Source organism: Petromyzon marinus, chromosome 62, assembly GCF_048934315.1.
Source record: "Petromyzon marinus isolate PM22_M1 ecotype Great Lakes invasive population chromosome 62, UKy_Petmar_22M1.pri1.0, whole genome shotgun sequence".
NCBI lineage: Eukaryota > Metazoa > Chordata > Hyperoartia > Petromyzontiformes > Petromyzontidae > Petromyzon > Petromyzon marinus.
This window is the reverse complement of record NC_133728.1, coordinates 7111504-7138485: the sequence shown is the minus strand read 5'-3', so window position 1 is coordinate 7138485 and position 26982 is coordinate 7111504. Positions and strand designations below refer to the sequence as shown.

Sequence of the window (26982 nt, the reverse complement as noted above, 5' to 3'; positions counted from 1 at the left end):
GGAGGGAGGGGAGGGAGGGAGGGAGGGAGGGAGGGAGGGAGGGAGGGAGGGAGGGAGGGAGGGGAGGGAGGGGAGGGGAGGGGAGGGAGGGAGGGAGGGGAGGGAGGGGAGTGAGGAAGAGACGGAGGGAGGGAGGGAGGGAAGGAGAGGGGGAGGGAGAGGAGTGAGTGAGGGAAGGATGTAGTGAGGATGATCGGAGGGATTGAAGGAGGGAGGGAGTAAAGGAGGGAACGAGTGACGAGGCCAAGGATGGCTCTAGAGAGGAATGGAGCCAAGGATGGAGGTGAGGCAGAGAAGGAGCGACTGAAGGAGCAAGGCGAGGCAGTAGCGCTGGGCCAGGGAGGTTGGGAGCGAGGGAGCGAGGCGGGGAGGGATGGAGGCAGGGAGGCAGGGAGGGAGGGAGGGAGCGAGCGAGCAAGCGAGGGAGGGAGTGGGGCAGGGAGGGATGGAGCGAGGGAGGGATGGAGGGAGCGAGGCAGTGAGGGATGGAGGGAGCGAGGGAGGGATGGAGGGATGGAGGGATGGAGGCAGGGAGGGATGGAGGGAGCGAGGGAGGGATGGAGGGTTGGAGGGATGGAGGCAGGGAGGGATGGAGGGATGGAGGGAGCGAGGCAGTGAGGGATGGAGGGAGGCAGTGAGGGATGGAGGGAGGGAGGGATGGATGGAGGGTTGGAGGGATGGAGGGAGTGAGGCAGGGAGGGATGGAGCTAGGGAGGGATGGAGGGAGCGAGGCAGTGAGGGATGGAGGGAGCGAGGGAGGGATGGAGGGATGGAGGCAGGGAGGGATGGAGGGAGCGAGGGAGGGATGGAGGGTTGGAGGGATGGAGGCAGGGAGGGATGGAGGGATGGAGGGAGCGAGGGAGATTCGCGCTCCTCGTCCATCCTCTTTAAGCCGCGCCGCTCGCGCACAAACGATGTCGAGTCGAGGCGACATTTGTTAGGAGGCGGTGACTTATGGCCGAGGGGGAGCGGACGCGCTGCGGGGCAGGGGGAGGGGAGGGACGGGAGGGAGGGAGGGAGAGCAGGGTAGGGGAGTGAAGTGGGAGACGGTGGTGATGGTGAGTGGGTAGCTGAGTGAGTGAGTGGGTAGCTGAGTTGGTGAATGGGTGGCTGAGTTAGTGAGTGGATGGCTGAGTGAGTGAATGAGTGGCTGAGTGAGTTGGTGGGTAGCTGAGTGAGTGGGTGGCTGAGTGAGTGGGTGGGTGGCTGAGTGAGTGGGTGGGTGGCTGAGTGAGTGAGTTGGTGGGTGGCTGAGTGAGTGGGTGGCTGAGTTAGTGGGTGGATGAGTGACAACCGCCATTCGCAACTAAGTGGCGGTGACGTCACCACGACGCTTGTGCCAGGCTAGGTGCACCTTGAGGCTACGTGAAGCGTCGAACGCCTGCTGACAGGAGGTCACGGGGCAGACCCAGCAGGTGCCACGGGTCGACTGACTGAGACGACTGAGATGAGTGGCTGATGCACCACCTGTGCCCCCTACTGTGCCAACTTGCTGTGCTTTAATCACCCGGCGCTCCGCTCGTTGTTGTGAGCGTCGCTCCTCCGCCCTCCGTTGTTGCTGGAGGGCGACTGCCTCCAACTGCCCAGTAGCAGGGTCCTTCACGAGCCTCCTCCACAGAGGCCGATCTTGACACCGCTGGTACCAATCATAGGCAAGTCCACTCAGTTATTTCAATGCTAAATTCGCCTATTTATTTCAATGCTAAATTCTCCTGTTTGATTTGTACTAGGTGCCTCGGTGAATGTATATGCTCTGACTTTAACATAGCTATTTCTGTGACCAGTTACAAGCTAATCACTCAGCTATTTCAATGCTAAATTCTATGCTAATTCCTTTGTCAAGTGGTGCCTTTGCGGATGTGTATGCTTTAACTTTAACATAGCCTTTTCTGTGACCAGTCACAAGCTAATCACTCAGCCATTTCAATGCTAAATTCTATGCTAATTCCTTTGTCAAGGCGCTTTGTTTCTTCTCACACAGCTTAAAGGTCGTGATCTCAGCGTGGCTTTCTCACTCCAGCGCTGTCCTCCAGACAGTATCGTCCCCTTCACCTGATGAAGGCCGCTTGTGTTGTGGCCGAAACGTCGTGAAAATATTATTGTGTTATTTTATTTTATCAATTTATTATTTTATTCTCATTCTACGTGACTTTACCGAAAGAACCAAAGAAGATGAATCCTTGCAGTCACGAAAGCTTTAAATCGAAATTTAAAGTCCACTCAGCTCCACGTCCCACTGTACCACATCACTCCATCTCTTCTCTAGCCCGTGCCGCGCCCGTTTAGCCCCCTCGATTCGGCCGAACCAAAGCTATTTATGAATGCGGTGGCTGGGCATGCGGGCTACGTGACCCAGCCAACGCAGCCTTGCCTGCCGGAGGAGCTCACCGATGGGACTTTGCCCAGATCTTTCAAGGATGTGTGAGCTCCTCACACAATCCAGCCTGCTGGTTAATCCCAGGATGGATCGTAGGCAGGCCAGCCTAAATATGGCGATCGAAATGTCGTGATCTATAATTGTTTTCTACCCACGTGTCTTCACCGAAAGAACGAACGAGTACGCATTCCTGCAGTCACGAAAGCTTCAAATATATGTAGCTCTTTTTCAGAAGCGACCTGGCCACTAATGATAGCTCAACGAAGCGACTCATCGCCATCATCACCACGTGGAAATGTCTAGCAGCCAAATACTCTGAACGTGCGATGTTGTATCTAAATGAGGAGGAAAAACCAGGAGGACCCGGAGAAAAATCCACGCGACCACGGGAAGAGAGAGAGAGAGAGAAAAACACCGCAAACTCCAAATACACAGCAGTTGTCAGGGTCGGGATAGAAGCCACGACCTCCTGTAGACCAGGCGAGGTAGTTAACATCTCCTAGCCACCTTGGGCGTCAGGGTGCGGGATCGAAGCCACGACCTCCTGTACACCTGGCGAGGTAGTTAACATCTCATAGCCACCTTGGGCGTCAGGGTGCGGGATCGAAGCCACGACCTCCTGTATACCAGGCGAGGTAGTTAACATCTCCTAGCCACCTTGGGCGTCAGATTGTGGGATCGAAGCCACAACCTCCTGTACACCAGGCGAGGTAGTTAACATCTCCTAGTCACCGTGATGATGAGAGAAAGACACGCAAACTACAAATATACAGCAGCAGGCGTCATGGTCGGGATCGAACCCACGACCTCCTGTATACCAGGCGAGGTAGTTAACATCTCCTAGCCACCTTGGGCGTCAGGGTGTGGGATCGAAGCCACGACCTCCTGCATACCAGGCGAGGTAGTTAACATCTCCTAGCCACCGTGGGCATCAGGGTGCGGGATCGATGCCACGACCTCCTGCATACCAGGCGAGGTAGTTAACATCTCCTAGCCCCCGTGGGGTTCTCACGTCACCAGCCCAACCTGGCGGTGTAGATGTACGGCCGACGAAGGGGTAAAATGTGAATACTCTCCCACATAATCTGAGACGTCTGAGCAGCGTGGGAGAGTCCACCCAAATGCCATCGTTCTTGGAGGCCCTTCTGCTGGCAATTGACGTGGGAAGGTAGTTGCAGGTTATTGAAGAAAATGGAAGAAACACCGGATTGAAACTGCATGCATTGATCTTGATTGATTGATTATGGCTGCTGGTGATGCATCTGATCAATATGTCAAAACAGGCAAATAAGCAATGGTTAAACAAACAAAAACAGGCGATAGGAGAGAGGAAATGTGAGAGGAGAGGACGGAGCGGAAGAGAGAGAGCAGCGGACAGGAGAGGGCAGAGGAGAGAGGAGAGGTCAGAGGTCAGAGGTGAGAGGAGATGGAGAGGTGAGTAGTGGTATTCCAAACTTTCACAGCAGCTTATTTTCCTTTCACACCAACATTATGTAACCCCCCCCCCCCCCACCGTGTTCGTCCAGTACATCATTGTTATGCTAATTCCTTTGTCAAGGCGTTTTTTAGTTTCCTCCCACACAGCTTAAAGGACGCGACATGGGCTTGCTGTCTTCACTCCAACGCTGTCCTCTGGAGAGTCCGGTCCCTTCACCTGATGAAGGCCACTTGTGTTGTGGCCGGAACGTCGTGATTTTTTTGTTATTTTATTTTTACCTACGTGACTTTGCCGAATAGAACCAAAGAGTAGGTGAGAAGAGATCGGAGAGGGCAGAGGAGAGAGGAGAGGTGAGAGGTGATAGGAGAGGTGAGAGGTGAGAGGAGAGGTGAGAGGTGAGAGGAGAGGTGAGAGGTGAGAGGAGATAGGAGAGGAAGAGGTGAGGTGAGAGGTGAGAGGAGATAGGAGAGGGCAGAGGAGAGGTGAGAGGAGATAGGAGAGGGCAGAGGATAGAGGAGAGGTGAAAGGAGATAGGAGATAGGAGAGGTGAGAGGAGATAGGAGATAGGAGAGGTGAGAGGTGAGAGGTGAGAGGAAATAGGAGAGGGTAGAGGAGAGAGGAGAGGAGATAGGAGAGGGCAGAGGAGAGATGATAGGAGATAGGAGAGGGCAGAGGATAGAGGAGAGGTGAAAAGAGATAGGAGATAGGAGAGGTGAGAGGAGATAGTAGAGGTGAGAGGAGAGAGGAGAGGTGAGAGGAGATAGGAGAGAGGTGAGAGGTGAGAGGAGATAGGAGAGGGCAGAGGAGAGAGGAGAGGAGATAGGAGATAGGAGAGGTGAGAGGTGAGAGGAGAGAGGAGAGGTGAGAGGAGATAGTAGAGGGAGAGGTGAGAGGAGAGGTGAGAGGTGTAGGAGATAGGAGAGGGCAGAGGAGAGAGGTGAGAGGTGAGAGGTGAGAGGAGAGAGGAGATAGGAGAGGAGATAGGAGAAAGGTGAGAGGAGAGAGCACCAGGCCGGGCTTCCATGCGGCTTCGCTTTCAGGTTTTCCAACGCCGCTTTACTCGGCAAACTCGACACGACGCACGTGGGCCTAGATGTGCTGGACGTCCTCAAGTTCCTGCCCGCCAACTCCCACCTTGGCACCACGAACTGTGGCTTCCAGAATGGAGCAGCACGTCCATCAGCAGCAAGAACGATGGAATCTTCATTTTGAGCTTCGAAGAAGACGTGGCCGAAGCTGCTTCCGGCGGCCAGGGCCATCGCGGCCATTGGCAACCCAGCGGACGTTTTCGCCGTTTGTCCACGCCCCTACGGCCAGCGTGCCGTGCTGAAGTTCGCTTCTGCTACCGGAGCAACACCGATCGCTGCGTCCTTCATCCCTACCGCCCCCCCCTCCCCCCACCGGAAAACTTCACCAACCAGATCCGCCCGCCCTCCCCCCCCACCCAGGCGGGACCATCAGCCGCTCACGGAGCGCTTCCCACGTTAACATCCCCTCCATCGCCGCCGCGTGCAACGCTGACTCGCCCTCGCGCTACGTGGACATTGCTCTTGCCTGTGACAACGGGGGTGGGTGGGGTGGGGCCCACTCCATCGGCCTCGCGCGGTGGATGTTGCCTCGCGAGGTGCTGCGTCTGCGTGGGCCCATTGGACGGGAGCACCCCTGGGACACCGTGCCTGGTCTCTGTGCTTCTGCCGGGACCCCGAAGGGATCGAGATAGAGGAGCAGGCTGCAGCAGAGAAGGCGGCCGTGAAGGAGCCGGGAAACCAGGGCGAGTTGGCTGCTCAGCCAAACCGAGGCTCCTCCACCGCCGGATGGACGCTGACCGGGCTGCCGAGGCCGATGCCGGTACCCTCGGTGCCCGTCGCTGAGAATCCCACCACTGCAGCAACTTTGGGGGGCTTCCAGGCACCCACGGAGGACCGGACTGCAGCCCCTACAGCTCAAACTGAGGACTGGGCTGGGGCCACTGCCGAATTGGGGTCTTAGGACCAACACCGTATAGGCACGGGAATGCTGGGACAAATCTCCTGGCAGCCAGAACAGTGGCCGCTTCTGCGTCCATCCGTGCGCGGAAGGCATCACTGTGGCACAATAAAAAGTAAAAAAGGAGAGAGCAGAGGAGAGAGGAGAGGAGAGAGGAGAAGAGAGGAGAAATTAGAGAAGAGATGAGAGGAGATGAGAGGAGAGGAGAGAGGAGAGAGGAGAGGAGAAATGAGAGGAGAGAGGAGAGGAGAGAGGAGAGAGGAAGATTTAACTAAATATTTCTCGCTCTTCTCTCCTCACCCCTTCCCTCTCTCTCTACCCCCCTCTCTGCCCCCCCCCCTCTCTCTGTACCCCCTCTCTCCCTACTCCATGTCGCTCTCTCTCGTTAAATATTTCATTCAAAAAGGGGGGGTGGGTGGGGGGTTTACATAAAGCAAAGCATTGAAAGAAAAAAACGAAATGATGAACGAAGCAAAGTGCCGACTACACCGAGCATCTTCTCGTTTCCTCTGATCGTAAAAAAGGAGAGCTGAGAGGACAGCTGAGAGGAGAGCTGAGAGGAGAGCTGAGAGGAGATAGCAGAGACGAGAGAGCAGTGAGCAGAGGAGAGAGAGATATGAGAGGCACGCGCAGACGGAGAAGCAGCAAATTAGCACCGCAAATCCAACATTGATTTAACGATACCATAATTCCCGAGGCCTTTAGCCGGCGACTGTCTCCCCTCGCCCCATGCCACTTTGTCATCCCGTCCCACCTTTTAATTAAGGCTCACCTTACACACAGCTTTAACGGACTTTACATATGCTGCGGTGGACGTGCCATCAATCTACCTTCGGGCACTAATTATTGCCTGGCACCAGATTCTGCCTGGGTTATGGGGGCGTGTGTAGGGGGGGGGGTAGGGGGGTTGGGATTTGGAGTGGGGGGCTAGGGGGTGGTGGCTGGGGAGGCGACGGTCAGTGGAACGGAACTGTGACGTGCAACGGAACCGTCACGTGAAACGGAACTTTCACGTGGAACGGAACCATCACGTGAAACGGAATCGCCACGTGAAACGGAACTTTCACGTGGAACGGAACTGTGACGTGGATCGGAACCGCCACGTGAAACGGAACTTTCACGTGGAACGAAACTGTGACGTGGAACGGAACCGCCACGTGTAACAGAACTTGCACGTGGAACGGAACCGCCACGCGGAACGGAACTTTCACGTGAAGCGGAACCGCCACGTGTAACGGAACTTTCACGGGGAACGGAACTGTCATGTGGAATGGAACTTTTACGTGGAACGGAATCGTCACGTGGAACAGAAGTGTCACGTGAAACGGAACCGCCACGTGGAACGGAACTTTCACGTGGAACGGAACTGTGACGTGGAACGGAACCGCCACGTGTAACGGAACTTGCACGTGGAACGGAACTGCCACGTGGAACAGAACTTTTACGTGAAACGGAAACGCCACGTGTGACGGAACTTTCACGTGGAACGGAACCGCCACGTGGAACGGAACTTTTACGTGGAACAAAACGGTAACGTGGAACGGAACCGTCAGGTGGAACGGATCCGTAACGTGGAATGGAACCGTCAAGTGGAACGGAACCGTCACCTGAAACGGAAGTGTCACGTGGAACGGAACTCTCACGTGGAACGGAACATGGACTTTGTCAACGGCGGGGATGGAGGAGGTTGGCGGTGACGGTGGTGGTGGAGGAGATGGTGGAGGGGGGAGGTTAGGTGGTGCAGGAGGAGGTGGTGGAGTTGATGGAAGTGGTGGTGGTGGTGGTGGAGGAGGAGGTGGTGGTGATGGTGGTGGTGGTGCAGGTGGTGGAGGAATAAGTGGTGGTGGCGAAGGAGGAGGTGGAGGCGGTGGTGGAGATGGAGGTTGTGGAGATGGAGGTTGTGGAGATGGATGTGGTGGTGGAGGAAGTGGTGATGGTGGTGGCAGAGGAGGAGGAGGTGGTGGAGGAGGAGGTGGTGATGGTGGTGGTGGAGGTGCAGGAGCAGGAGTAGGACGTTGGGGAAGGAGGAGGAGGTGGAGGTGGTGGCGGGGGAGGAGGTGGTGGTGGAGGAGGAGGTGGAGGAGGTGGTGATGGTGGTGGCGGAGGAGGTGCAGAATGAAGAGGAGGTTGGGGAAGGAGGAGGTGGAGGAAGTTGAGGAGGAGGAGGTGGTAGTGTTGGTGGAGGAGGAGGTGGTGCTAGAGAAGGAGGAGGTGGTGGAGGAGGAGATGGTGGAGGAATAAGTGGTGGTGGTGGCGGTGGAGGAGCTCGTGGCAGAAGAGGTGGTAGATGAGGAGGAGGGGGAGGAGCAGGTGGTGGTGGCGGATGAGGAGATGGTGGGGGGGGTGAGAGCGGGAAGGATGAGAAGTTAAAACCTTTTTTTTTTAAAACCACAATGGATTCGTAGTGCAGAGCGCTCACCGCTGCATTAGCGCTCACCACAAATATACACAGACAAATATCCCCCGTGTAGCCTTAACTGACTGCTGGGGCAAGTGCTGTTAGCGAGCACTTATGAAGGCCGGCACGGCACACGAGGGGGTGGGTGGCCAGCACCACGCCCGGTCGCCTTTGTCTCCCTAGTGGCGATGTTTACGCACCCCACCAGGTACTCATTTGAGGCTGAGTCGACCTAGGGGAGGCCTAGGACCGGGTCAGATAATCGTCACTGATGGTGTTGGTCGTGAGCGGGAATCGAACCCGGGTCGCCGCGTTCATAGCACAGGGCCCAAACCACTCCCCCCACATACACGGACACACACAGACACACACAGACATACACACAGGCACACACACACACAGACACACACAGACACACACAGACACAACAACAACCGCCATTCGCCACTAAGTGGCGGTGACGTCACCACGACGCTTGTGCCAGGCCAGACACACAGACAGACAGACATAGACACACACATAACAGTGACACAGACACACACAGAGACACGCACACACAGACACACACAGACAGACATAGACACACATACACAGTGACACAGACACACACACAGACACACACAGAGACACGCACACACAGACACACAGAAACACAGACACACACATAACAGTGACACAGACACACACAGAGACACGCACACGCAGACACACACAGACATACATAGACACACACATAACAGTGACACAAACACACACAGACACACACAGAGACACGCACACACAGACACACATAGACACACACATACAGTGACACAGACACACACACAGACACAGATACACACAGAGACACGCACACGCAGACACACACAGACACACATAGACACACACATACAGTGACACAGACACACACACAGACACAGATACACACAGAGACACGCACACGCAGACACACACAGACACACATAGACACACACATAACAGTGACACAAACACACACAAACACACACAGAGACACGCAGAGACACGCACACACACATAGACACACACATAACAGTGACACAAACACACACAAACACACACAGAGACACGCAGAGACACGCACACACACATAGACACATAGACACACACATACACAGTGACACAGACACATACACATACACACATACACACAGACACACACACACACAGACACATACAGAGACACGCACACACAGACACACATACACACACATAGACACACATAGACACACACATACACAGTGACACAGAGACACGCACACACAGACACACACAGAGACACGCACACACAGACACACACAGAGACACGCACACACAGACACACACAGAGACACGCACACACAGACACACACAGAGACACGCACACACAGACACACACAGAGACACGCACACACAGACACACACAGAGACACGCACACACAGACACACAGACACACACAGAGACACGCACACACAGACACACAGACACACACAGAGACACGCACACACAGACACACACACACAGACACACACAGAGACACGCACACACAGACACACACAGAGACACGCACACACAGACACACACAGAGACACGCACACACAGACACACACAGAGACACGCACACACAGACACACACAGAGACACGCACACACAGACACACACAGAGACACGCACACACAGACACACACAGAGACACGCACACACAGACACACACAGAGACACGCACACACAGACACACACAGAGACACGCACACACAGACACACACAGAGACACGCACACACAGACACACACAGAGACACGCACACACAGACACACACAGAGACACGCACACACAGACACACACAGAGACACGCACACACAGACACACACAGAGACACGCACACACAGACACACAGACACACACAGAGACACACAGAGACAAAGATCCCCCATATAGCCTGTAACAGACTGTAGGGGCAAGTGCTGTTAGCGAGCACCTATGAAGGCCAGAACGGTACACGAGGGGGTGGGTGGCCAGCACCACGCCCGACCGCCTTTGTCTCCCTAGTGGCGATGTTTACACACCGCACCAGGTACTCATTTGAGGCTTAGTCGACCTAGGGGAGGCCCGGGACCGGTTCACATAATCGTCACTGGTGTTGGCCGTGAGCGGGAATCGAACCCGGGTCGCCAGGTTCATAGGGCAGCGCGCTAACCGCTACACTATCGCTCCCCACAGACACACAGACACACATAGACATACACAGTGACACAGACACACACAGACACAAACAGAGACACGCACACACAGACACACAGACAACAACAACCGCGATTCGCCACTAAGTGGCGGTGACGTCACCACGACGCTTGTGCCAGGCTATGTGCACCCTGAGGCCACGTGAAGTGGCGAACGCCCGCTGGCAGGAGGTCACGGGGCAGACCCAGGTGCCACGGGTCGACTGACTGAGATGACTGGCTGATGCACCACCTGTGCCCCCTACTGTGCCAACCTGCTGTGCTTTAGCCACCCGGCGCTCCGCTCGCTGTTGTGAGCGTCGCTCCTCCGCCCTCCGTTGTTGTTGGAGGGCGACTGCCTCCAACTGCCCAGTAGCGTCCTTCACGAGCCTCCTCCACAGAGGCCGATCTTGACACCGCTGGTACCAGTCATCGGCAAATCCACTCAGCTCCACGTCCTCCTGTACCACATCACTCCATCTCTTCTCTAGCCCGTGCCGCGCCCGCTTAGCCCCCTCAATCCGGCCGAACAAAAGCTGTTTCGGCATGCAGTGGCTGGGCATGCGGGCTACATGACCCAGCCATCGCAGCCTTGCCCGCCGGAGGAGCTCACCGATGGGACCTTGCCCAGATCTTTCAAGGATTTGTGAGCTCCTCACACAATCCAGTCTGGTTAAACCCAGGATGGATCGTAGGCAGGCCAGCCTAAATGTTTCTAACCGGCGAAGATGTTCCATTAGGGGGGTCAACGTTTCGCAAGCGTAGAGAAGGGAGGGAATGACCGTGGCCGAGAAGACCTGAAGCTTAGTGCGGAGCGACAGACCAGGTAGCTTCCACACAGCGTTACGCAACACAGACACACACAGACATACACAGATACACACAGAGATACACACACACAGACACACACAGAGGCACACACAGACACACACAGACAGACACACACACAGAGACACACACAGACAGACAGACACACAGATACTCACACAGACACACAGACACACACACAGACAGACACACACCCAGAGACACACACAGACACACACAGACAGACACACACACACAGAGACACACACAGACACACACACAGACACACACACAGACAGACACACACACAGAGACACACACAGACACACACAGATACACACAGACACACACACAGAGACACACACAGACAGACACACACACAGATACTCACACAGACACACACACACAGACACACACAGATACACACAGACACACACAAAGGCACACACAGACACACACGGACAGACACACACACAGAGACACACACAGACAGACAAACACACAGATACTCACACAGACACACACACACAGACAGACACACACACAGAGACACACACAGACAGACAGACACACACAGATACTCACACAGACACACAGACACACACACAGACAGACACACACAGAGACACACACAGACAGACACCAACACAGAGACACACACAGACACACACACACAGATACATACACAGACACACACACAGACAGACAGACACACACACACAGAGACACACACACAGACACACACAGATACACACAGACAGACACACACACAGACAGACACACACACAGATACTCACACAGACACACACAGATACACACAGACACACACACAGACACACACAGAGGCACACACAGACACACACAGACAGACACACACACAGAGACACACACAGACAGACACACACACAGATACTCACACAGACACACAGACACACACACAGACAGACACACACACACACAGACACACACAGACAGACACACACACAGATACTCACACAGACACACACACAGACAGACACACACACAGAGACACACACAGACAGACACACACACAGAGACACACACAGACACACACAGATACACACACACACAGACACACACACAGACAGACACACACACACACAGAGACACACACACAGAGACACACACACAGACAGACACACACAGACACACACAGATACACACAGACAGACACACACACAGACACACACACAGATACTCACACAGACACACATATACACAGACACACAGATACACACAGACACACACAGAGGCACACACAGACACACACAGACAGACAAACACACAGAGACACACACAGACAGACACACACACAGATACAACAACAACAACCGCCATTCGCCACTAAGTGGCGGTGACGTCACCACGACGCTTGTGCCAGGCTATGTGCACCCTGAGGCCACGTGAAGTGTCGAACGCCCGCTGGCAGGAGGTCACGGGGCAGACCCAGGTGCCACGGGTCGACTGACTGAGATGACTGGCTGATGCACCACCTGTGCCCCCTACTGTGCCAACCTGCTGTGCTTTAGCCACCCGGCGCTCCGCTCGCTGTTGTGAGCGTCGCTCCTCCGCCCTCCGTTGTTGTTGGAGGGCGACTGCCTCCAACTGCTCAGTAGCATCCTTCACGAGCCTCCTCCACAGAGGCCGATCTTGACACCGCTGGTACCAGTCATCGGCAAGTCCACTCAGCTCCACGTCCTCCTGTACCACATCACTCCATCTCTTCTCTAGCCCGTGCCGCGCCCGCTTAGCCCCCTCAATCCGGCCAAACAAAAGCTGTTTCGGCATGCGGTGGCTGGGCATGCGGGCTACATGACCCAGCCATCGCAGCCTTGCCTGCCGGAGGAGCACACCGATGGGACCCTGCCCAGATCTTTCAAGGATTTGTGAGCTCCTCACACAATCCAGTCTGGTTAAACCCAGGATGGATCGTAGGCAGGCCAGCCTAAATGTTTCTAACCGGCGAAGATGTTCCATTAGGGGGGTCCACGTTTCGCAAGCGTAGAGAAGGGAGGGAATGACCGTGGCCGAGAAGACCTGAAGCTTAGTGCGGAGCGACAGACCAGGTAGCTTCCACACAGCGTTACGCAACCGATGAAAAGATATTGCCGCTCGACTGATTCGGAGTGATACCTCTGCTGTTAAACTGGAGCCAGTCATAAGCACACTGCCCAGGTATGGGAAACTCTCCACTCTCTCCACAACTGCCCCATCACCGATTTGGAGTTGTGGGGGTGGAGTGTCCGATGGTACAAAATATCCAGGCAGGTGCTTAGTTTTGGTGGGGCTGATGGTAAGGCCCCACCTCTTAGTGGCACGCTCCAGTCTCAGCAGCAGCGTCTCCAACTCCTCCTCTGACTGAGCAGCTATTACCAAGTCATCAGCATACATAACGTGGTTGAGCAATAGGGAGCCATCCCTTGACCGCACCCGGGCAGCGATTAGCCTCCCATTATATCTGTACCATATGGAGATTCCCCCGGTACAGCTATTGAAGGCTTCACGAACTACGTGGTCAAAATAGATGTTAAATAATGTGGGAGCCAGAGGACATCCCTGTCGCACCCCAAGGTGTACAGGGAATGGCTCTGACTCCCGGCCACGTAGTTTTACCCGGGCCCGCTCACCATCATGAAGGTCCTTAATGATCGTGAGCAGAGGGTCAGGTACTCCAAAAGCACGAAGAACGACCCAGAGCCCAGGCCTACTGATGGTATCATAGGCCTTGACCAGGTCAATAAAGCAGAGATGTAGGTCTTGTTGGAATTCCCTACACCTCTGCTGTAGCAGACGGACAGAAAATATGGCATCTGTGCAGGACCGCCCTTTCCTGAAACCGCATTGGGGCTCCGCAAGCCTCTCCTCAGCGTGCCTGGCAAGGCGATGCTGAATAATCCTTGCCAGGACCTTTCCCGGCACACTGAGGAGTGAGATGCCCCTGTAGTTGTTACAGTCTGTGCGGTCCCCCTTCTTAAAAAGGGGGACCACCAGGGCATCCTTCCAATCCTGCGGAACCCGTCCAGTGGTCCAGACTGTTGTTATGATGTCATATAGGGCAGTCTGTGCACAAACGCCACACACAGATACTCACACAGACACACAGACACACGCACAGACAGACACACACAGAGACACACACAGACACACACACACAAACAGATACACACACACAGACACACACACAGACAGACACACACACAGAGACACACACACACAGACACACACAGAGGCACACACAGACACACACAGACAGACACACACACAGAGACACACACAGACAGACACACACACAGATACTCACACAGACACACAGACAGACACAGACAGACACACACAGACACATACACACAGACACACACACAGACACACAGACAGACACACACAGACACACAGACAGACACACACTAACACACACACACACAGACACACACACAGACACACACAGACACACACACAGACACACAGACACACACACTAACACACACACAGACACACACAGACACACACAGACACACACACACACACAGACACACACAGACACACACACAGACAGACACACGGGCAAGCATTGTGTCGGTGATTAGGAATGACATTCGCACCCTCCCCCACGCTACGCCGTAACGATGATTGGTCGTGGTGACGCTAACGACGCTCGCTCCATCGATCGACTGCAGGGGAGGAGACTGCAGCAACAACAACAACATCAACAACAACATCCACAGCAACAACATCAACATCATCAACATCAACAACAACATCAACAACAACATCAACAACAACAATATCAACAACATCAACAACAACAACATCAACAACAACAGCAACAACAATAACAACAACAGCAACAACAACAACAACAACATCAACAACATCATCAACATCAACAACAACATCAACAACAACAATATCAACAACAACAACAACATCATCAACAACAACAACAACATCAACAACATCATCAACAACAACATCAACAACAACATCAACAACATCAACAACATCAACAACAACATCAACAACATCAACAACAACAACATCAACAACAACATCAACAACAAGAAAAAGTCACGAGGCCAACACCGAGGAATTTAACCTTCACATCACCCACCCCCCCCCCCGCGCCTCTTGACGATCTTCACGTTTCAAGTTCACTTCGTTACGACGATAACGATCACATTACTACAATTATCACGTGTGTGTCTGTGTGTATGTGTCTGTGTGTGTGTCTGTGTGTATGTGTGTGTGTGTCTGTGTGTTTGTCTGTGTGTGTGTATGTGTCTGTGTGTGTGTGTGTCTGTGTATGTGTCTGTGTGTTTGTCTGTGTGTGTATGTGTGTGTGTGTCTGTGTGTGTGTCTGTGTGTGTGTGTCTGTGTGTGTATGTGTGTGTGTCTGTGTGTGTCTGTGTGTGCGTCTGTGTGTGTGTGTGTCTGTGTGTGTGTCTGTGTGTACGTGTGTATGTGTGTGTGTCTGTGTGTGTGTCTGTTTGTGTCTGTGTGTGTGTGGCACTGTGTATGTGTGTGTGTATGTGTGTATGTGTGTGTGTCTGTGTGTCTGTGTTTGTCTGTGTGTCTGTGTGTGTGTGTCTGTGTGACTATGTGCGTATGTGTGTGTGTCTGTGTGTCTGTGTGTCTGTGTGTGTGTGTATCTGTGTGTGTCTGTGTGTCTGTGTGTGTGTCTGTGTGTGTGTCTGTGTGTGTGTCTGTGTGTCTGTGTGTGTGTCTGTGTGTGTGTATCTGTGTCTGTCTGTGTGTATGTGTGTGTGTCTGTGTGTCTGTATGTGTGTGTGTCTGTGTTAGCGCGCTGCGCTATGAACCCGGCGACCCGAGTTCGATTCCCGCTCACGGCCAACATCAGTGACGATTATCTGAACTGGTCCTGGGCCTCCCCTAGGTCGACTCAGCCTCAAATGAGTACCTGGTGCGTTGGATAAAAACATTGCCACTGGGGAGACAAAGGCGATCGGGCGTGGTGCTGGCCACCCACCCCCTTCTGTACCGTTCCGGCCTTCATAGGTGCTCGCTAACAGCACTTGCCCCTACAGTCTGTTAAGGCTATATGGGGGATCTTTGTTTTTTTGTGTCTGTGTTTGTCTGTGTGTTTGTCTGTGTGTCTGTGTGTGTGTCTGTGTCTGTGTGTGTCTGTGTGCATGTCTGTGTGACTGTGTGTGTATGTACGTATGTGTGTCTGTGTGTCTAACATTCCACGTGGCCACCCGTAGTGGCTTGTCGTTGTTTCTGGAGGAGCCCCAAGGGTAAAGATTCAATCTCCTGGCTCCGCCAATTGGGGTTTGGCCAGGAGACGTCATAGACGCCTGGCCCCCCGGTGCCTCCGGCACAAGCTTATGAGTTATAAATTTAAGTCGTGGTTTTGTGGTAATTAATTGAAGGTGGAGGGGTTACCAGCCCCTCGCACCCGTCCAGAGCCCCGTTTAGCCCCTCTGGTAGTCACAGACGCCATGAGGTGAGTGGCCAATCGGAATTGGCCCTCCCCCCACAGCACTGTCCACGACAGCGTTGCCCGTCCGGCACCGCGAGGAGGTTTGGGGATTGTTTTGCCAATCGGTGATGGGGCAGTTGTGGAGCGAGTGGAGAGTTTCCCATACCTGGGTAGTGTGCTTATCACCGGCTTTGGTTTGGCAACGGAGGTCTCACTCCGAATCAGTCGAGCGGCAATATCTTTTCATTGGTTGCGTAACGCTATGTGGAAGCTACCTGGTCTGTCGCTCCGCACTAAGCTTCAGGTCTTCTCGGCCACGGTCATTCCCTCCCTTCTCTACGCTTGCGAAACGTGGACCCCCCCTAACGGAATACCTTCGCTGGTTAGAAACATTCAGGCTGGCCTGCCTACGATTCATCCTGGGTTTAACCAGGCTGGATTGTGTGAGGAGCTCACAAATCCTTGAAAGATCTGGGCACAGTCCCATCGGTGAGCTCCTCCAGCAGGCAAGGCTGCGTTGGCTGGGTCATGTAGCCCGCATGCCTAGCCACCGCATGCCGAAACAGCTTTTGTTCGGCCGGATCGAGGGGGCTAAACAGGCGCGGCACGGGCTAGAGAGGAGATGGAGTGATGTGGTACAGGAGGACGTGGAGCTGAGTGGACATGCCGATGACTGGTGCCAGCGGTGTCAAGATCGGCCTCTGTGGAGGAGGCTCGTGAAGGACGCTACTGGGCAGTTGGAGGCAGTCGCCCTCCAACAACAACTGAGGGCGGAGGAGCGACGCTCACAACAACGAGCGGAGCGCCGGGTGGCTAAAGCACAAGTTGGCACAGGAGGGGGCACAGGTGGTGCATCAGCCAGTCATCTCAGTCATCTCAGTCAGTCGACCCGTGGCACCTGGGTCTGCCCCGTGACCTCCTGCCAGCGGGTGTTCGACACTTCACGTGGCCTCAAGGTGCACATGGCCTGGCACAAGCGTCGTCGTCACCGCCACTTAGTGGCGAATGGCAGTTGTTGTTGTCTCTCTATGTGTCTGTCTGTGTGTGTGTGTCTGTGTGTGTGTGTGTCTGTGTCTGCGTGTGGGGAGTGGTGGGTGTAGTGGTTAGCGCTACGAACCCGGCGACCTGATTTCGATTCCCCCACGCGGCCCACACCGCTGGCGATTATCTGAACCGGTCCTGAGACCCCCCACCCCCACCTAGGTCGACTCAGCCTCAAATCAGTACCTGGTGTGGTGTGTAAAAATCGCCGCTAGGGGAGACAAAGGCGGCCGGGCGTGACGCTGGCCACCCACCTCTTCGTGAACCGAGCCGTGCCGGCCTTCATAGGCGCCACTCGCTTACAGCACTTGCCCCAACAGTCTGTTACAGGCTATACGGGGGATCTGTATCTCTGTGTGGGAGGGAGCGGTGGTGCAGCGGTTAGCGCGCTGCGCTACGAACCCGCTCACGGCAACCCACTCCATTGACGATCGTCTGAACCGGTCGTGGGCCCACTCCTTGGTTGACTCAGCCTCAAATGTGTGAGTGTCTGTGTGAGTGTCTGTGTGTGTGTGTCTGTGTGTGTATGTGAGTATGTATGTGTGTGTGTCTGTGTGCGTGTTTCTGCGTGTGTGTGTCTGTGTGTGGGTGTCTGTGCGTGTGTGTCTGTGTGTATGTGTGCGTGTTTCTGTATGTGTGTGTGTCTGTGTGTTTTTAGGGTAGCGGTAGCGCTTAGCGCTACGCTGCGCTACGAACCTGGCGACCCGGGTTCAATTCCCGCTCACGGCCAGCACCCGGTGACGATCATCTGAACCGGTCGTGGGCCCACCTCTAGGTTGACTCAGCCTCAAATGAGTACCCTGGTGCGGTGTGTAGTAGTAAACATCGCCACCGGGGAGACAAAGGCGGCCGGGCGTGGTGTTGGCCACCCACCCCCTCGTGCGCCGTGCCGGCCTTCATAGGTGCACGCTAACAGCACTTGCCCCTGCAGTCCATTGAGGGTGTACGGGGGCATCTTTGTCTTTGTCTTGACTGTGTGTGCGCTGTGGGTGCGGCCTTAATGGGTGCTCGACATAAGCGCTTGCCCCCAACAGTCTAATAACAATTCTATTTAATGATTATTATTATTACGACGATAATGCTGGCAGCAGAACCCGGTTGGCAACTCCAGAGAGGACAGGGTGAGTTTAATGTGCAAGAGAGACCCTCGAGGGGAAGTAGGGACAGGATGACAGCTGACCCCGTGTGTGTGTGTGTGCCGTGCGGTGACCCGATGTTAACTACCTCGCCTGGTGTGCAGGAGGTCGTGGGTTAGATCCCGACCCTGACGATGCCTGCTGTGTATTTGGAGTTTGCTGTGTCTCTCTCTCTCATCATCATCATCACCACCTTGGCTAGGAGATGTTAACTACCTCGCCTGGTGTGCAGGAGGTCGTGGGTTCGATCCCGACCCTGACGACGCCTGCTGCTATATATTTGGGGTTTGCGTGTCTCTCTCTCCCTCATCATCACCACGGTGGCTAGGAGATGTTAACTACCTCGCCTGGTGTACAGGAGGTCGTGGGTTCGATCCCGACCCTGACGATGCCTGCTGCTATATATTTGTAGTTTGCGTGTCTCTCTCTCTCATCATCATTATCACGGTGGCTAGGAGATGTTAACTCCCTCGCCTGGTGTACAGGAGGTCGTGGGTTAGATCCCGACCTTGACGCCTGCTGCTGTATATTTGTGAGTTTGCGTGTCTCTCTCTCTCTCTCATCATTATCACGGTGGCTAGGAGATGTTAACTCCCTCGCCTGGTGTACAGGAGGTCGTGGGTTAGATCCCGACCTTGACGCCTGCTGCTGTATATTTGTGAGTTTGCGTGTCTCTCTCTCTCTCTCATCATTATCAAGGTGGCTAGGAGATGTTAACTACCTCGCCTGGTGTGCAGGAGGTCGTGGGTTAGATCCCGACCCTGACGATGCCTGCTGCTGTATATTTGGAGTTTGCGTATCTCTCTCTCTCATCATTATCAAGGTGGCTAGGAGATGTTAACTACCTCGCCCGATCTGCAGGAGGTCGTGGGTTAGATCCCGACCCTGACGATGCCTGCTGCTGTATATTTGTGAGTTTGCGTGTCTCTCTCTCTCTCCCTCATCATGATCAAGGTGGCTAGGAGATGTTAACTACCTCGCCTGGTGTGCAGGAGGTCGTGGGTTAGATCCTGACCCTGACGCCTGCTGCTGTATATTTGTGAGTTTGCGTGTCTCTCTCTCTCATCATCATTATCACAGTGGCTAGGAGATGTTAACTCCCTCGCCTGGTGTACAGGAGGTCGTGGGGTAGATCCCGACCCTGACACCTAATGCTGTATATTTGAGGTTTGTGTGTCTCTCTCATCATCATCATCATCACGGTGGTGAGATGTTAACTACCTCGCCTGGTATACAGGAGGTCGTGCGTGTCTCTCTCTCTCATCATCATCATCACGGTGGTGAGATGTTAACTACCTCGCCTGGTATACAGGAGGTCGTGCGTGTCTCTCTCATCATCATCATCATCACGGTGGCTAGGAGATGTTAACTACCTCGCCTGGTATATAGGAGGTCGTGCGTGTCTCTCTCATCATCATCATCATCACGGTGGCTAGGAGATGTTAACTACCTTGCCTGGTATACAGGAGGTCGAGCGTGTCTCTCTCTCTCTCATCATCATCACGGTGGTGAGCTGTTAAAGGGACCAAAAAAAGGCCTGTGGAACGCCGCGCGTTTGAATGGAAAAATAAAAATACGAAATCCGCTCTCCGTTTGTTGTTGTTGTTGTTATTTGTTCGTCTGCTTTATATCAAATTAGCGCGGATTAAATCAATCTTCGCAAAGATCATTGCCTAGGAAAATGGGGTTATAATGGGCTGGGTCCTTTAGTTGGCGAGCGAGGAGAGGATCACGTGCACGCACACAGTCACACAGAGTCACACACCACACAGTCACACACACAGTAACACACACACAGTCACACACCCAATCACAGTCACACACACACAGTCACACACACACACAGTCACACACACACACACAGTCGCACACACAGTCACACACACACAAAACAAAGATCCCCCATATAGCCTTAACAGACTGTAGGGGCAAGTGCTGTTAGCGAGCACCTATGAAGGCCGGAACGGTATACGAGGGGGTGGGTGGCCAGCACCACGCCCGGCCGCCTTTGTTTCCCCAGTGGCAATGTTTAAACACCGCACCAGGTACTCATTTGAGGCTGAGTCGACCTAGGGGAGGCCCGGGACCGGTTCAGATAATCGTCACTGGTGTTGGCCGTAAGCGGGAATCGAACCCCGTTCGCCAGGTTCATAGCGCAGCGTAGCGGTAACCGCTACACTATCGCTCCCCACTACAGTCACACACACACAGTCACATACACAGTCACACACACACAGTCACACACACAGTCACACACACAGTCACACACACGTGCACAACCACAAACATACCCATACACACACACACGCGCACACACACACGCGCACACACGCGCGAACACACGCGCGCACACACACATGCACACACACACACGCGCACACGCACATACGTGCACACACACGCGCGTACACACACACACGTGCACAGCCACAAACATACCCATACACACACACGCGTGCACAACCACAACCACACACATACGTACACACATACCCACACTCACGCACATACTCACACACATACCCACACACACATACCCACACTCACACACATACCCACACAACAACAACAACAACCGCCATTCGCCACTAAGTGGCGGTGACGTCACCACGACGCTTGTGCCAGGCTATGTGCACCCTGAGGCCACGTGAAGTGTCGAACGCCCGCTGGCAGGAGGTCACGGGGCAGACCCAGGTGCCACGGGTCGACTGACTGAGATGACTGGCTGATGCACCACCTGTGCCCCCTACTGTGCCAACCTGCTGTGCTTTAGCCACCCGGCGCTCCGCTCGCTGTTGTGAGCGTTGCTCCTCTGCCCTCCGTTGTTGTTGGAGGGCGACTGCCTCCAACTGCCCAGTAGCATCCTTCACGAGCCTCCTCCACAGAGGCCGATCTTGACACCGCTGGTACCAGTCATCGGCAAGTCCACTCAGCTCCACGTCCTCTTGTACCACATCACTCCATCTCTTCTCTAGCCCGTGCCGCGCCCGCTTAGCCCCCTCAATCCGGCCAAACAAAAGCTTTTTCGGCATGCGGTGGCTGGGCATGCGGGCTACATGACCCAGCCATCGCAGCCTTGCCTGCCGGAGGAGCTCACCGATGGGACCCTGCCCAGATCTTTCAAGGATTTGTGAGCTCCTCACACAATCCAGTCTGGTTAAACCCAGGATGGATCGTAGGCAGGTCAGCCTAAATGTTTCTAACCGGCGAAGATGTTCCATTAGGGGGGTCCACGTTTCGCAAGCGTAGAGAAGTGAGGGAATGACCGTGGCCGAGAAGACCTGAAGCTTAGTGCGGAGCGACAGACCAGGTAGCTTCCACACAGCGTTACGCAACCGATGAAAAGATATTGCCGCTCGACTGATTCGGAGTGAGACCTCTGCTGTTAAACTGGAGCCAGTCATAAGCACACTGCCCAGGTATGGGAAACTCTCCACTCTCTCCACAACTGCCCCATCACCGATTGGGAGTTGTGGGGGTGGAGTGTCCGATGGTACAAAATACCCAGGCAGGTGCTTAGTTTTGGTGGGGCTGATGGTAAGGCCCCACCTCTTAGTGGCATGCTCCAGTCTCAGCAGCAGCGTCTCCAACTCCTCCTCTGACTGAGCAGCTATTACCAAGTCATCAGCATACATAACGTGGTTGAGCAATACCCACACTCACACACACATACCCACACACACATACCCACACACACATACCCACACTCACATACCCACACTCACACACACATACCTACACACATACCTACACACACACACATACCCACACACACATACCCACACACACATACCCACACTCACACACATACCCACACACACATACCCACACACACATACCCACACTCACACACACATACCCACAACAACAACAACAACAACAACCGCCATTCGCCACTAAGTGGCGGTGACGTCACCACGACGCTTGTGCCAGGCTATGTGCACCCTGAGGCCACGTGAAGTGTCGAACGCCCGCTGGCAGGAGGTCACGGGGCAGACCCAGGTGCCACGGGTCGACTGACTGAGATGACTGGCTGATGCACCACCTGTGCCCCCTACTGTGCCAACCTGCTGTGCTTTAGCCACCCGGCGCTCCGCTCGCTGTTGTGAGCGTCGCTCCTCCGCCCTCCGTTGTTGTTGGAGGGCGACTGCCTCCAACTGCCCAGTAGCATCCTTCACGAGCCTCCTCCACAGAGGCCGATCTTGACACCGCTGGTACCAGTCATCGGCAAGTCCACTCAGCTCCACGTCCTCCTGTACCACATCACTCCATCTCTTCTCTAGCCCGTGCCGCGCCCGCTTAGCCCCCTCAATCCGGCCAAATAAAAGCTGTTTCGGCATTCGGTGGCTGGGCATGCGGGCTACATGACCCAGCCATCGCAGCCTTGCCTGCCGGAGGAGCTCGCCGATGGGACCCTGCCCAGATCTTTCAAGGATTTGTGAGCTCCTCACACAATCCAGTCTGGTTAAACCCAGGATGGATCGTAGGCAGGACAGCCTAAATGTTTCTAACCGGCGAAGATGTTCCATTAGGGGGGTCCACGTTTCGCAAGCGTAGAGAAGGGAGGGAATGACCGTGGCCGAGAAGACCTGAAGCTTAGTGCGGAGCGACAGACCAGGTAGCTTCCACACGGCGTTACGCAACCGATGAAAAGATATTGCCGCTCGACTGATTCGGAGTAAGACCTCTGCTGTTAAACTGGAGCCAGTCATAAGCACACTGCCCAGGTATGGGAAACTCTCCACTCTCTCCACAACTGCCCCATCACCGATTGGGAGTTGTGGGGGTGGAGTGTCCGATGGTACAAAATACCCAGGCAGGTGCTTAGTTTTGGTGGGGCTGATGGTAAGGCCCCACCTCTTAGTGGCACGCTCCAGTCTCAGCAGCAGCGTCTCCAACTCCTCCTCTGACTGAGCAGCTATTACCAAATCATCAGCATACATAACGTGGTTGAGCAATAGGGAGCCATCCCTTGACCGCACCCGGGCATCGATTAGCCTCCCATTATATCTGTACCATATGGAGATTCCCCCGGTACAGCTATTGAAGGCTTCACGAACTACGTGGTCAAAATAGATGTTAAATAATGTGGGAGCCAGAGGACATCCCTGTCGCACCCCAAGGTGTACAGGGAATGGCTCTGACTCCCGGCCACGTAGTTTTACCCGGGCCCGCTCACCATCATGAAGGTCCTTAATGATCGTGAGCAGAGGGTCAGGTACTCCAAAAGCACGAAGAACGACCCAGAGCCCAGGCCTACTGATGGTATCATAGGCCTTGACCAGGTCAATAAAGCAGAGATGTAGGTCTTGTTGGAATTCCCTACACCTCTGCTGTAGCAAACGGACAGAAAATATGGCATCTCTGCAGGACCGCCCTTTCCTGAAACCGCATTGGGGCTCCGCAAGCCTCTCCTCAGCGTGCCTGGCAAGGCGATGCTGAATAATCCTTGCCAGGACCTTTCCCGGCACACTGAGGAGTGAGATGCCCCTGTAGTTGTTACAGTCTGTGCGGTCCCCCTTCTTAAAAAGGGGGACCACCAGGGCATCCTTCCAATCCTGCGGAACCCGTCCAGTGGTCCAGACTGTTGTTATGATGTCATATAGGGCAGTCTGTGCACAAACGCCACCCTCCCTCAGCATTTCGCTTGGGAGATCATCTCTGCCCGCTGCCATTCCTGGTCTCAGACTCCGAATCGCCTTCAATACTTCCTCAGCAGATGGCACCTCAGCCAGCCACTCACATGGGTGACTTCATCCAATATTTGAGGCACCGCAGCCTCAGCAGGGTCATCCTCACTTTGTGCCACGATGTTTTCCTGGCTAAGGGATTTTCCCTCCCCCAGGACCTCACAGAAATGCTCAGCAAATCTGCGAACCTGTTCCTGGGGGTCGGAAATTGGATCACCGTTTTTTCCCCTAATGATGGTAATAGTTGTGGTGCTGCAGGTTACTTTTTTGATGGAGTTAAATAGAGATTTGTGATCACGGGCCACTGAGGCAGACTCCATCTCCTCAGCAACCCGCGACCACCACCCATCCTTGCAGCGCCTCACGGCTCTCCGAACCTCCGAGCGAAGGCTGCGGTAAGCCTCCTCATTCTCTGACGTGGGATTCTGTAGCCGATGACAGTGGACCTGTCGCTTTTTCTCAACCATCCTGAACAACTCCTCTGTCAGCCAGGGTGTCTGGGCAGGTCTGGACCGCATACCCAAAGCAGCCATTGCAGCTGCATGAGTCACAATACCCACACACATATACCCACACACACATACCAACACATACCCACACACACACATACCCACACAACACATACCCACACACACACTAACACACACACACCCACACACACATACCCACACACACACTAACACACATACCCACACTCACACACACATACCCACACACACATACCCACACACACATACCCACACTCACATACCCACACTCACACACACATACCCACACACACATACCCACACACACATACCCACACACACATACCCACACTCACACACATACCAACACACACATACCCACACACACATACCCACACATACCCACACTCACACACACATACCCACACACACATACCCACACACACATACCCACACAACACATACCCACACACACACATACCTACACACACACCCACACTCACACACACATACCCACACACACATACCCACACACACACATACCCACACTCACACACACATACCCACACACACATACCCACACACACATACCCACAAACTCACATACCCACACTCACACACACATACCTGCGCACATACCCACACTCACACACACATACCCACACACACATACCCACACACACATACCCACACTCACACACATACCCACACACACATACCCACACACACATACCCACACTCACACACACATACCCACACACACATACCCACACACACATACCCACACTCACACACACATACCCACACACACATACCCACACACACATACCCACACACACATACCCACACACACACTAACACACATACCCACACTCACACACACATACCCACACACACATATCCACACACACACTAACACACATACCCACACTCACACACACATACCCACACACACATACCCACACACACATACCCACACTCACACAGACATACCCACACACACATACCCACACTCACATACCCACACACACATACCCACACACACATACCCACACTCACACACACATACCCACACACACATACCCACACACACATACCTACACACACACTAACACACACATACCCACACACACATACCCACACAAACACTAACACACATACCCACACTCACACACACATACCCACACACACATACCCACACTCACACACACATACCCACACACACATACCCACACACACATACCCACACACACACTAACACACATACCCACACTCACACACACATACCCATACACACATACCCACACACACACTAACACACATACCCACACTCACACACACATACCCACACACCCATACCCACACACACACTAACACACATACCCACACTCACACACACATACCCACACACACATACCCACACACACATACCCACACTCACACAGACATACCCACACACACATACCCACACTCACATACCCACACACACATACCCACACACACATACCCACACTCACACACACATACCCACACACACATACCCACACACACATACCTACACACACACTAACACACACATACCCACACACACATACCCACACAAACACTAACACACATACCCACACTCACACACACATACCCACACACACATACCCACACTCACACACACATACCCACACACACATACCCATACACACATACCCACACACACATACCCACACACACACTAACACACATACCCATACTCACACACATACCCACACACACATACCCACACACACACTAACACACACACCCACACTCACACACACATACCCACACACACACACCCACACACACATACCCACACTCACACAGACATACCCACACACACATACCCACACTCACATACCCACACACACATACCCACACACACATACGCACACTCACACACACATACCCACACACACATACCCACACACACATACC

At 54.0% G+C, this 26982-nt stretch overlaps 2 pseudogenes; both read left to right on the top strand.

The window, feature by feature from the left end:
* The first annotated feature begins 249 nt into the window (after nucleotides 1–249).
* Nucleotides 250–5952, top strand: LOC142906277 (small ribosomal subunit protein uS2-like; annotated as a pseudogene).
* A 1939-nt stretch (nucleotides 5953–7891) lies between these two features.
* The window catches only part of LOC116957831 (small ribosomal subunit protein uS2 pseudogene), a 149742-nt pseudogene continuing 130651 nt past the window's right edge, over nucleotides 7892–26982 (top strand).